Here is a 10549-nt window from a genome sequence, read left to right on the forward strand (position 1 = left end):
TATCGGACTGGCCATAAATGCGTCGAAAACAAAATACATGAGAGGAAGAGGCTCTAGAGAAGAAACACTATGCCTCCCACCACGAATATTGATAGACGGTGACGATATCGAGGTGGATGACGAGTTCGTGTATTTGGGCTCACTGGTGACCGCCGATAATGACACCAGCAGAAAAACTCAGAGACGTACTTTGGCAGGGAATCGTGCGTACTTTGGACTCAGAAAAACCCTTCGATCAAGAAAAGTCCGCCATCTCACGAAATTGACCATCTACAAAACCCTCATTAGACCGGTTGTTCTCTATGGCCAAGAGACCTGGACTATGTTGGCAGAGGACCAACGCGCCCTCAGTGTTTTCGAAAGAAAGGTACTGAGAATCATTTATGGCGGAGTGCAGATGGAAGACGGATCGTGGAGACGGTGTATGAATCACGAATTGCAACAGCTGCTAGGAGAACCACCTATCGTACGGACAGCTAAAATCGGACGTCTACGGTGGGCTGGGCATATCATAAGGATGTCGGACGACAGCACAGTGAAAATGGTTCTTGAATCTAATCCGACTGGTACAAGAAGAAGAGGAGCGCAGCGAGCAAGGTGGATCGATCAAGTGGAGGGTGATCTCAGAAGTATCCGTGCCTTGAGTGGCTGGCGACGAGCAGCCATGGACCGAGTTATGTGGAGACGTATGCTTGATACAGCAAAGGACACCCCAGGCCTATAGCTGTTAGGTAAGGTAAGTACGCTGTGTGCTAGGCGGTGGCGTTTTCCTGTTCCGTACCGATTTTGCATCATTTTGTAAAACAGTTTGAACGTTTTGATACTCATTGCCCTATAAATTTAGGACTGGAAGTCGGATCTGGATGAAATAGTACAATATCTTTAAAGAAACAGAGAGCTTTAATTTGAATCATGATTTGAAAACGTTGCTGAGAAATCCAAGTGTGCTCCGTTCTTGGAGCTTTTCATCACTATTACCGGTACGTTCGGAAGCGGAAACCGGGGACTAGTAGTACCAAAGTTGATTTATATATCCACTAACTAACATGGTCTACGAACAAGATGAATTTACAAGTAAGTTTTATAAAAAATTGCACCTCGTTTCGCCATAACTTTTGAAAAAATCCTCATGAAATCGAGATTTTTCCACTAATCGCGCTGTAATATCGGAACCGACTTTTGGTTCCGGTATTCTGGGTCTGGGATCTGGGACTTTTTGAAGAATTTCAAGACCTTTCATTTGAATCTTAGTTTGTAAAACTCGGTTAAGAAATTTGCGAGAAAATTGAGTGCTCATTTTCTCATAGATTTGCACATATTGCCTTGTAATTCCGGAACCGGAAGTCGGATAATGAAAAAAGTTTGTGAAAATCGGTCACGCATCTGAGAAAAGTGAGTGACAATTTTTTGGTGCAATTCCAGGATCGGAAGTCAGATCGGTAGTGATGGTCGGGTTTCGGGTATTTTTATCGAAAACCCGGCCCGAACCCGAACCCGATGGGTACCGCTCGGGTTTGGGTACAGAAAAAAATTGTTTGTCGGGTTCGGTCCGGGCCAAGAAATTGCTTACTCGACCATCTCTACTGTCTAGGGACACCCCGATGCACACTCATTGGAAAACTGCCGAACGAATGAGAAACCAAAACATTGTTATTAAGAGTGAAGAATGCTGGACTTAATCGTGGAGTATGCTCGGCTTCTGCAAATGACAAGGAACTGATGATTGCCTTACATTGCTGTCGTCCGATATTCAAATTGCACGAAAAGAGTAAATGGCTTTCGTATTTTAGTCATAAAAGGATCTTTAAATTCAGTTTCCATAGATGTTCTTTCGGAAAAGCTTCTTCACCATGGATTTTTACCTAATCAATCACTTCCTAATTATCATTGAATATTTATCCCAAGAACATTACTTCCTTTTGCAGTAATATTCTCAACACATTTGAAAATATCAGATCATCGAGAATTGATAAGCATTGGTTGTTCGTTTTAGTAGAGATTAAAAAATATCACAGTACTCTAACACAAAGAAAACATCAGTTTATCATTGTTTGGGTAGTCTTCAATGAGTTCTACAGCACTTCGCGTCGAAGAACAATAGTCAGTTGACAAACCTCAAGGAATCCTATGATCTGAATCGGTAGCTACACTCAACAAGTCGCAAAAGCTTCAACAACAGCTTGGTTCAAGGATTTGAATGTAAGTAGGGATTTTATTCGTGTGAATGTCCAACACATTGGGCTTGCAGAGGGTAAACTTTGCACTTGTTTAGATATTGATCATATTGTTAGGAAATGTAGTGAATATCGAAACGTCGAAAAAGAAAATTTAACCAAAGATAAGATTTATGAAAAAATTGGGGTAAAACGGAATAACATGATTCATGTGGTCATTGGATCTATTTGTAATCTACTTTTAGGACATTTTACGTAATATCAGTCGATTTTAATTACCCGTAATCAGCGCCCTTTCCGAATGCGAAAGAAAGTTTCACTAATGATACGATTTATGAAATTAATTGAGGTAAAACGGGTTAAACGAGCTAGTACTGTCATTCTCATTGTAAGTTCTTCGATCACATAAGTTTTCTACGTGATATGGACTACTATTGATAGGTCGTATTGATTCTGCTTCAGGATTTTAGAGCAGAATTTAACTTAAAATATTGTTTGAGGGAAAATTGGGATCAAACGATGTTGCACAATTCATGGGATCATGGAAACTATCAGGTAATTAGTTTGTGGGGAGATATGTGTAACATATAGCTCTCTTGATTTTATATAATTGACCCAAATACCGATCAGCAGAACTTATTTTTTCTGTAAATTTATGGAAGAAAAAAGATAAAATAGAATACAGTTATTTGAGGTTGTTCTGATTAACAGTAACCTATTTATAGAATTTATGAAAATGTCAAGAATACTTTTTGATTACTCGATAAGATTAGATTACTTTTCTCAAAGTTTTACACTCAGTTTTTTCAAAATAAAGTAATAAAAAGGAGAAATTCGGGGCGACATGAACATGATAGTGAGTTTTGCGGCTGTTCTAATAATCATCAATTGATTCTACGGTCATTTTTGCATAAGAAAAATCTGCTTTGAAAATATTTACAATATTTATTATTTTTCCCCACTGTGCGTCGGATCTCAGCTAGTAGCTCTGGGAAGATCATCCAACGTTCCAATTCCGATATTTTATTAAAAAAGAGACGACAATTTAACCTTTTCCAATTACTTTAATTTTTTTTTCATTCTTTCTTTTGGAAAGCCATTTTAATGATCAAATGGAACCGAGTTATACACACTTGAACAAAACATAAAAACAGTCAGTCTGACCCTAAAGTTAATTGCTAGCCACACGAATCGACCTCACCTATATCAGTCCCGGTTCCGAAAATACCAAAAGTAGTGATCAAAAATCCAAAATTGAAATCATTTAATTTTCTCAAGTTTCACAGTCTGAGACTTTGCTTAGAGAGTGGAGTGTGTTTAAAATTTCAAACCGTCACTTTGAGCGAAGATGTTTAAAAATTGAGGTTGTATTAGTTTATTCCCAAACAAACCTGTGAGTTTTTATTCAAGTTTCATATTATTTTTGTTTAAAAACCCTCTAATTATATTAATGACAATATCAGTAATATTAGAAAGGCATCATTACACTACTAGGTGATGTCCAAATAGTTCAAACATTGTGATAAAAGGAACGAGATTAATAATCATGATTTTTGAAGCAAATTCTTCACACCCATCCCAGAACTACAAATATCAGATGGCGTCGCCATCCTATGCTTTAAAAATATCTTAAACATTTCTAAAACCTTTTCGTGAAACTTAATCATAAAATTAACTTTTTTTAAGGTTTTTGTTCCAATATCTGAAAACCAGAAACCGCATATCGAATTTTAACTTATTATTACTGTTTCTGAGACCTACTCATCAAACCCAATTCTAACACTTTCAGATTGTAGTATTTGAAGAATATTGAAAACCCTTATATTAGCTTTTCGATTTCTTCGCATTTTGCGTTCGTCTCACCAGTGCTTAAAGCAGTTCAAATTGAACCGTCATCTCCGTCTAGCAGTTCAATTTCAGCCTCTAAAAGGATATTTCACGAGGTACCATATCCTTTCTGACGTCTTGGGCGTAAACGAATAACGACCCACTACTAATCGCCGCAGAATTTGAACATTTGGGGGTTCTTTGGTTAGTACAATAAGTAAATAGCTTAAATAGTGGCTTAAACTGAACTAAAGCCAACCCGGGCTCCACACCCACTACATAAATTAATACAATTCAATTTTTGAGACTACATCTTTTGAAAGTTATAAATGCTGTTTTTATACACATTTAAGTTAAATATTAAGTTCTAGTCAAAAAGAAAATATGTTACGTAAAATTTCTATTTCTATGATCTATCAACCGGTATTAACGAACCGGTGTACTTGAACATGAGTTGCACCAGACAAGAAATAATATATTTTGGCATGCATGCATCGCAATCAGAGCCTATTCAATGTGAAAATTTGTGAAAATTTCTTTTTACTTCACAATCCTCTCGCAGGATAGGTGACCTGGTGGTCTAATTCACAAGTCATGTTAAGGTACAATGTAGATTTTTCTTTGAGTCGTGCAGTGATTGGTAAAAACATTGGTCAATTTAAACATCTTTCACAATAACGTACTAGCGAAACACATTAACGCAGTTACAATACGAACTAAAGTTTAAAAAATCCGATACACTGAGTTTTTAAAACTATGACAGAAAAGTTTAACGCAGATAGTTATGAATTTTTAATTAACAACCGCTTCTTATATAGTGACGAGCAAAGCATTTTTAATGCCCAAACAACTATCATAACTGTGTAACAAAGTACAATTCGGTGAAGATTCGAATTCTCCCGAAAATCCAAGAACGTCAAAGATACCCTGAAGATGAAATAAACTTTTTACATTGTGATAAAATTAGTTCGAGCTGTCATCGACTGTTTTATGATCTAACTTTTAAAATCAAATAAGAAATCGTTAATTTGCCAGTTTTACAAAATAATTTAGTTGAGAGTTGCTTGAAAATATTAAAGTTTTATTAACCGTCCAAATACCAGAAATTATTTCAATTAACAATTAAACGAAACATTGTTTTTATCTTCTATGTTTAGTAATAGGTGACATTCAAAATTGAAGCTCTTCAAAATTGCACCCAATTTGGCCACAAATGTGATATTTGTCAAAAAATTATTTTTCTTGAGCGGTTAGTGGAATGAGCTAAATCGCTTTAAAATAAATACAGTCAGTTTCCTTTCACATCTCATCCAAGTCTGACGATAAAACAAAATCGCTGTCAATGTTACCTATGACAATCAGATAGCCACATGTAAATATTGCCAAAAAGCTGTTCACTATGGTAAGCCATGTGAAAAACTGGACAAGAAGACGTCTGCACCAAAGGACAACAGCGCTCCCTCCACAGCAACCCCAAAAAAACCCCAGTACAGTCGGAGACAGTCATCAACAACAATGAAGCATGCTTCTCAACGAAACCATCAGTATCCCATATAGAACAATGTACAACAGCTGCAGTTAACAACTTACCCAACACCTGAGCAAAAAGTAACGATTAATCCGTCAGTGATGGCGAACCAATGGACTGGAGCGTGAATAACGAACCACTGTTCCCCCTTCATTCGCTGGCAAGCAATGAAAGCGCCTGTCCTCCAAGGAAGAAAATAACGACGAGATTTAGCAAAAAAAAAACAGGCTGCGTTAAGCTGAAGTGCAAAGGAGCCGAATATTATAAACTTTATGAGAAAAAAAGAAACACAGAGCACACCGGAATACTAGTATCTTTGTCTGTTAATGTCTCGTGAAATTAGTGGTAAGATAGTAAAGATTTTTTAGTATAATGTAATTAAATGGAATTTAATTTCTCTTAAAGCGTTTATATCGTATGTATTTTTCAGGAAAATCGAAAAATGTGTTGCAATCAAATCACAAAGTAAGCAAATTCGTAATACAATTTCGGTATTCGAGATAATTTTCACAGAGTTTTCAGGAATTTACGATAAAATCAGAATTTCGTTGCAACTGAGTATAAAACTGATTCACGCTAATCAATGACCAAACCTCTATTTCACTTAAGCCAAGAATGTTCTCAATTTACAAAATGATAGTCCAAGTAAACTACATATTCCGAGCCTCATTTATTTTGCTATTGCATATCTTAAATTAGTACTGAAAGTGGTTTTGCTTCTGCATCTATTATCCCACCATTCGAAATATTCATATGCTGCACATACATGAACCAGATCGTACTTAGAAGAGCAGAACCAATAAAAGCCGGTCTAATATTAATGCTCTGAAGAGAGTCTGAAAAGGCACATTCTGCGATTCATTAAGGGTTTTCAATGCCATGCTGCTGTTCATCAAAACCGTTCAAAGGGTAGAGTACTCAAGCTGCCAGAAACCGGTACCACGTTCTTGCTCTCGTTTGAATCTCTATTTGTATTTTTTCGTTTGCTGGGAAACGAGGAGCTAACCACGGACGAATCATACATTGAAACGCTGTATTTACTGAATCTTCTGCGTTAAAATACGGCAACATCAAACCTGCTGCACTCGAAGTTTTTTTTAAATACCCAACGATTCAACACGATGGGAATTTCTCCCTCGAAATGCGGTATCGTTTAAATCGACGCTTGTCTACAGTAGTCGATTCCTATGGGCAATAAACGAATTATTCATGACTGCGTGAGGTTTTCTCACGTGTAAAATTTTCAAACTAGCTTTTCGGTCGTGCTCAACTTAAAAACAGCTATGCAAAGTAACTGATTGATAATGGTACTATTTGCATATATTTCACATTAAAACATTATCGTTGATGTCTAATTTACTGACTACTTTAATCCACCCATTTTGAGCTATTGCTGAATCATAAATATTTAATAAGTTCGGGAAGCGTGCCATAAATCGTGTTGACGCCCCTTTATCATGTGGCGGGAGATGGTTAAGAAAGTTAATCGCTACGGGATTACAGCGTGGCGTGAGTCGCGTGTGTGCATGATACAAACCATCCCGCTCTCCCTGACAACCGAGCAGCCGAAAGCTTTATTTTGGACAAGCCGCAGATAGTACTGCGAAAACGGATGCCTATAACTAAATATTGTCACCGCATAAAAGTTCCTGGGTGCGCGTGTGTCATTATTTTTTATTTGCAAAGCGAAGTATATGGGCTGGGTAGGGGTACTAATTTAACGACGATGAATCTCGTTCCCAAGGGTAATTCTATCTGTTGAAAAGTTAAAAAGAATTTATCATAGTTGTCACTTGGATTTTCCTATATATCAATTACTGAATAACTACTTGTATAGTAATATTTTAAAATATTGACAAATGAAAATATTTCCCTTATTGGACGCACGTTATGCAAATTCGAACCAAAACAAATTATTACAGTTCTGTGTCTTTAGACAGAATACTTCATATCAACGGCACTGTTTCAGCTAAAAATGGTTATTATGGTTTTTATATTACGTCTAAAAAAAGCAAAACCTTGGTATTACATTGCTGTAGTGGAATTTGACTTTCTAGTTCAACAGACTTCGCAGCCGATTCAGAGTGTATCATTGCATGACTGGTGCTACGATTCTACTGACACTACGAATCCTTCCAGGTCGGGGCTCGAATATACGACAACTGGTTTGTAAGACCAGTGCCCGCCAACCCGGGACATATTAAGTCTAAAGGTGCATCCATTATTGTTTGGGCAAGAATGTCGAGTTTCAAGTGTGATTTTTGTAAGCTTGGGCATCTTCTGATAACAACATTATATTTAAGGATTTCTAGTATTATATTTTTAGGTGCCACGATTTTTTCCAGGGAAATCGTTAAAAGATGTTAATTAAGTTAATGTTAAGTTTTGACCATTTACTCCTCATTCGCATAAAGTACTGTTTCTAATCTTTATTACAAGTTGATTTCGTGTGGTCAATTTTCAGAAGATCGAACCCAAAAAATCGTCTAAAGCAGATTTTAAATAAAATACGGGCGGAATATGAAACCAGGAGGCAATTTTTATAACGGTAACGTTCGGTTACATGTGGCGGGTCCCGGTCCTATTTTGATCAAATTTGATAGGAAATTTCACTTTACTCGCTATGAAGTTCAGAATTGGCACCATATGACTACCACTTGTTTTAATCATGCAGAGTGCTCTTTTCGGAATATGTCTCATCAAATTGGTTCGATTCCTTCGTCGGTTCAGGACATGACATTGTTTTAGTTCTATGTTTATTAATTTCAAAATCTAAAATGACACTTTGTGGATGTAGGATATGCCCGTTCTACAACATTTTGGCACTATCAGACAGCAATAAGAGGACGGAAAGAAAGCCCGGTTCAGGACGGCCGACGACCATGAGCGATAAGAAGCTTAAAAGGAAGCTAAAGAGGAATATCGTGAGAAAAGTTGCCAGGGTACTTCGTTTTTTACTTCCCTCACGAAGAACGTAAGCTCCGAGGTGAAACTCATTTCACACACCAAGCTCTCCAAGAACTTGCTACTGTGGCTGACAATCAGTCAGAAGGGGATGTTAAAGCCGCTCTTCTTTCGCTCCGGACTGGCCGTGAACGGGGAAATTTATAGTACGAAATGCTTGCCCGAAGTTGCGTCGTTCATCAAGGAATACCATAAAGGCGAAGAGTCGGTGTTCTGGCCGGATTTGGTGTCGGCCAACTAAGCGATCGTTGGAGGAGTTGCAGCGACTGAATATCGCTGTGATACCCAAGTCGGCGAACCGGCCCACCGTCCCCCAGCTGCGCCCCATCGAGAATTTCTGGACCAACCTGAAGCGTAATATCTACTACAACAATTTTTTCGCGAAACTGAGAGCGAATTGATAATAATAGAACGATTTGTTATTAGTTTGCTGAATTTAAACGTGGTCGTATAGACACCGATGATGATGAACGTTCTGGTCGTCCAATCGAAATAATTACCAATGTTGCACATATTCTTCGTGTAACTAATTCATTAATCCATCTTCGATGCGACTATCCTTATATTACTTACGCCTGTCTCGAACAACGTTGAACTATTCACTACACGAAAGAGAGATGGGTGAAAATGAATAATCAATAATCATAGATAACCCGAATCTACTAATATATTCTTCGCTACTGGTATACATCGTGCATGTTCGTTTAATACATTCGTTTGTCATTCGCTCATTACTTCACTCTTCGAATTGGTTCGAATAGCGTCACTACGATCATTGTTTGATTCCATTCTTTGTGAAGCATTCTTCATCTAATAAATTCATCATATCTCGTGAGGTAGCAGCAATGGGGAAGTGCTGGGATATGGTTCATCACACACACATAAGACTATGGTACTAATATAGTTCAAAAACAGCACGAGTGATCATCGCGAATTAGGTTTTGACGATGATCGCTGCATGTACATTCGCGTTAAGTCATTCGTGTATGTTCAATGGGAATAACAAACGCAAGAAATAGATCTTCATGCGAACAACGAAGCAGCGTCGACTTCGTTCGCATCCGAATATACGGACAAGTCCGAATATCAGAGCGATTATCGAACAAAGACGAAGGGAAGCGAACGATGATTATTTGCGTTTACAATTATGCATGATCATTTGACCATGAGAAAGCTCTTTTCAATGTGGGTTCCGTGTTTTCTCGCAGTCGAAAAAAAACAACAACATGTTGATGATTCTGAGCTGTGTTTGGCTCAAGGAATAAATCATATTTTTTGCGTCGATAAATGACAATGGATGAAACGTGGATCTATTACTTCACTCCGGAATCAAAACGATCATCATATGAGTGGACTACAGCTTTAAAAGTAGTGCATCTTCGACACATATGTAAATTATTCTTGTAGAATTCAGTTATTTTTCGAATTACGTTCTTATAATTGGAGTCATATTCGGATTTGCATCACTGGTAAATTTCATTATTTTTTGCTGTGAGGTTATGACTTTAGTATTTTTGGAAGCACGTGGTATAACCTTCATCTACTATCTTGAGAAAGGAGAAACAATCAATACCGAATACTGCATAGCATTGTTAGATTGCAAAAATCCAGAAAAAATGACCTCAAATGATGATGGTTCGATTGAACAAATTACACATCGAATTTCTTCCTCATCCACTGTTCGCTGTTCGCTGATATCAAAAAAATGCTCGCCGTTAAGAAAATCAACTCATATGAAGAAGCTGTTTCTGAATGTGAAGCCTATTTCGAAGCAGAAGACAAATCCTTCTGCAAGCACAGCATCAAGAAGATGGACAAGCATTGGAATGATTGTATTGCTCTTGAATGGCAGCCCATGAGAAGATGATAAATTTTATTTTGATCTTGTGCTAATCAGTCCAGTCATCTCTTAGAAATCGTTGTGAGTTATGTTCCAGAGTCTATTATCCACTACTTCTGGTGCTGCGGGAACTGGTAATTGGTGATCGGTATAGCCGAAATGAGAAACCATTTTTTTCTAAAAAATAGTGTCAATTATAAAACGCACTCTAGAAAA

The sequence above is a fragment of the Malaya genurostris genome, chromosome 3 (genome assembly GCF_030247185.1).
Source record: "Malaya genurostris strain Urasoe2022 chromosome 3, Malgen_1.1, whole genome shotgun sequence".
NCBI classification, from domain to species: domain Eukaryota; kingdom Metazoa; phylum Arthropoda; class Insecta; order Diptera; family Culicidae; genus Malaya; species Malaya genurostris.